At 43.3% G+C, this 4,174-nt stretch overlaps 1 pseudogene; it reads left to right on the top strand.

Moving 5' to 3' along the window:
• Window positions 1-2,125: 2,125 nt before the first annotated feature.
• On the top strand, window positions 2,126-3,601 carry LOC147724385 (uncharacterized; annotated as a pseudogene).
• Window positions 3,602-4,174: the final 573 nt, after the last annotated feature.

Here is a 4,174-nt window from a genome sequence, read left to right as displayed (position 1 = left end):
TCCACATATTACACTAAAGAGATGTGCAACACTAAACCCAGCCATGTTGTTGCCATTTCTGGCGACTCAGACTGAGGCGCAAGAAACACATGACTGTGTCTTTGTGACTGAGGAACAGACAAAGGGTCGTATTGATTTGCAGGACACGCCCTTTACAGATGTGGATGGAGAGCTGTGGGTGGATGGGTCTTGTCTGATGTTATCAGATGGTAGTACCTCAGCAGCATATGCAATTACTACGCTACACACAATAGTGGAGACAGCGCGCATACCGCAGAAATCAGCTCAAGCAGCAGAACTGATAGCGTTGACACGAGCATGTGAGCTTAGCGCAGGATTATGCGTGAATGTCTATACGGACAGCCGCTATGCTTTTGGAGTAGCGCACGATTTCGGCCTGCTCTGGAAGGAAAGGGGCTTTTTGACATCACATGGAGCACAGATAATGTACGGAGAGTTAGTGCGTAATCTTTTGACTGCATTGACTTATCCAAAGAAGATAGCCATAGTGAAGTGCAACGCACATAAGAAGGTGATAGATAAAGTGGGACAGGGAAATGCTTTTGTAGATAGAGTAGCACGTGAAACTGCGATGCAGCCTGACTCCACTCCAATGTACGTTGTGAAGTCACAAGCCGAGCGGTGGCACAATGCTAGGAAAGAGGTACTAGAGATACAGAGACATCTTCTGATAAAGAACGGGAGCAATGGTCCAAGGATGGAGAGTTGGATGATGAAGGTTGCTGGAGAAATAAACAGATGGATAAGTGGAAGTTACCCACAGCCTTTGTACAACCTATGGATCAGATGGCACATGGGCTAGCACATGTTGGAGCCTCCGCAATTGTGAAATTGCTTACTCAAGTTTGGGAGCATCCAGAGATTGCTAGCACGGCTAAAAGAGTAGTACAGACCTGCATGATTTGTCTTAAGTACAATCCTGGAAAAGGGACACGAACTCCAGCAGGAGGATTTGCAACACCTACTGCACCTTTTGAGGTATTGCAAATGGATTATATTCAGCTGGAACGCTGCAATAATCTGAAATACGTCTTAGTTGTGGTTTGTGCAATCAGTAAATGGATTGAAGCATACCCTATGAAAGACAATACTGCAATAACTACGGCAAAGGTGTTATTGAAGGAATTCTTTCCTCAATACAGTGTTTGTAGATTGTTGTGGAGTGACAACAGGCCTCATTTTATAGCGGATGTTGTTAACTATGTCCTGAAAGGATTGGGAATAAAACAGAAATTTCATGCAGTGTTCCACCCGCAATCAGCAGGATTGGTAGAAAAGTACAAAGGTACTCTAAAGCTTAAAATTGCAAAGATACAGGCTTCTACTTCTTGGACTTGGCCAGATGCCTTGCCTTTGGCATTATTGTCTATCAGATCAGTACCACACTCTCGGACGGGCCTTACGCCCTACGAAATTGTATTTGGGCGTCCCATGAATATATGGGGAATGCCCAAGCCAAGTTCAGTGTATGATGTACCTTTTGTTTTAATGAATGACTATTTGACACAATTAAATGATAGTCTGGTTTCTATTCATCAACAGGTTCGAGAAGCACTCCCTGACCGGTCCACAGGGGCAGGCCATACTCTCCGGCCCGGAGATTTCGTCCTCATAAAGTCATTCGAGAGGTCGAGCAGTGTGGAGCCGAGGTGGCGTGGTCCCGAGCAGGTTCTCCTTGCCACGAGAACAGTTGTCCGAGTCACCAACCGGAAGAACTGGATCCATTCCGTACATTGTCGGAAGGTGCAAACCGGACTGGTGGAGCCTGCTGTATTGGCCGACCATCGAGAAATCCTGACTGCGGAGAGAGGCCGTGCTGTGGTACCTGACGAATCTGAGGAGTTCTTCCCGGACCCGACAGTCCCTGGAGCAAGAAGATATAATCTGCGACCAAGGAAAGAGCCTGCGATTGTGTGATAAGTTGTCAGAATGGTCCCCAGGTCAGTGAAACGGAGAGCCGATGAGACAAGGGGGGGGATCAGCCCTGCATTAGTGTAGTGACACCGTCTTGGCCCACTGGTGAAGAAAACAACGACTGCCTAGGGGGAAGAGTTCGGACACCACTTTTAGTTTCAGGAAGATACTGTTTGTACATTTTGTTCAAATGGATAAGAAGAAGATTTTTTGTGCTGTAGGGTTCATTGCTGCGGTAGCAGTTGTTGCTACAATCACGTGGTTTGTCGAGGATGAAATTCCTGCCCGTGAGTTGTATGTTGTTTCCACTCCAGTCCCAGATGAGCATTTCTTTTATACACTTCCATATCAAGAGTTGAAGCATCGACAGTCGTATTTGAATAATACTTTCATTCAGATGCTGCACCATACGCACGTAGCTACTAATGCCACAAACTGATGGATATGTGGGATGATGCCAGCACATCAGAAGAAGGGGGGAACACCATTTATACCTCTCCCTTTCTCTCATAATGGCTCTTGTCGAGCATGGTACACTTTGCTTTTTGCTACGAGAAAGCCTACAGTGGGCAGATTGCTTTTCAGACTGAATAAAGAATGCCATCAGGATAAAGAAGGCTATCCACAAGCCAACGGAACTATATGGGAGTGGGAAGAATATCGGCAGGACAATGATTCAACGCCCTATATTTTCACGAACACTAGAGACATTGTTGGCTGTGAAAAATGTGTGTTTTCAGTGGCCCAAGCACAAGCAGATTTATGTGTACAGAGTGTAAGTCATATCCCTGTAGGTGTTAGTGATTGTATTATCGTGTTGAATATTGATGGTCTGAATAATAGCACATTTCTTGACTCTCATAACACTTACTTTGTATGTGGAAATAGAGGTTATTACCGATTACCAGCTGGAGGGTCTGGAGTATGTTATGTAGCGTTTTTACTACCACCTGTTTTCCTGGCACCTGCATCGTATCATAAAGATTTGAAGTTATTGAATAATGTGACTGTAAACAGATACAAACAGACTTTGTCTATTGATGATATAGACCAAACTGACACTAGTTTGCAACAATACATAGATTTCAATTTACGTTTATTTTTCTTTGTTGGAGCTGCTCTGAATAGTAGAAAGATACGGCGATTAACAAGAGTAGTGGAAGCCGTAACGAACCAAACTGCCGCAGCTGTTGGCAATCTTACTGAAGAGTTGCAAATTACTAGAATTGTTGCGTTACAGAACCGAATGGTTTTGGACGTGATGTTAGCAGATAGAGGCGGTGCTTGTAGAATTATTGGAAAAAGCTGTTGCATATTTATCCCCGATCATACTCCTTCTGTGTACAAAGCAATTAATAAATTACATAAGATCGCAGCTGATATACATGTCGAAAATGGAACTTGGACATTATCGAATTGGTTCTGGACTCTGATCTCCACATGGGGCTGGAAGGTTCTTACTGGTCTCTGTATAATTATTGCGATTATTTTTACATGTTGTGTATGCATTCAATGTAGTCCAATGATATGTTCTCTATGTGTTTCATCTTGTGTACCTAATAAAAGAGCTGTTGCTGAGGCTGTCCACCAAAAAAGTATAACTAGAGAGGTAGCTGAAATGATGAGCATCGATATTAACGATGAGTATCTAGATTATCCTAGATAACCGAATGTCTTCAGCTAATGCTGAAAGGGTTGGCTGTTGTAAATAAAACAGCGATAATGTTAAGCATTAGCTAAAGACATGATATTGTGATTTACTTGTGCGTTTTCCTGCTCAAACTCTTGATACGGCCAAACTCCATATTGTTTTCTGTCCTCCATTTTGTTTGCTACATATTGCCATGTGCCCGTCATGTGGCGAGTCCTACCTCTTCGCTAATCACCCTTGAAGTCTGCCCAGCAACAAGCTTTAAATAGTCCTTTGTGCGTCTAGCGCATGCTCAGTGAAAGTCACATCTGTGTTTGATTAGCTTAGATAGGAATGTGCATTTTCACGGGCTTCAAGAACCGTTAATTCCACCCATGTATTGATCATGTTCAGAAATGTCCATATATGGTTGTAAATCATGTTCTGAGTTGTACCCGCTTACTTATGAGCCCCTTCTTCTGTATAAAAGGGGACTGTGTACTCAAGTTCTTTGTGCTACCTTGTACAATACTGTAGAGTGTTGTGTAGGCTGTAGTACCACCTTTAAAGGTTTATTAAACTATGTTTTTGTATTTTCAGTTTCCGTGC

The sequence above is a fragment of the Lissotriton vulgaris genome, chromosome 4_1 (assembly GCF_964263255.1).
Source record: "Lissotriton vulgaris chromosome 4_1, aLisVul1.2, whole genome shotgun sequence".
NCBI classification, from domain to species: domain Eukaryota; kingdom Metazoa; phylum Chordata; class Amphibia; order Caudata; family Salamandridae; genus Lissotriton; species Lissotriton vulgaris.
The sequence above is the reverse complement of the archived record's forward strand: the minus strand, read 5'-3'. Positions and strand labels throughout refer to the sequence as shown.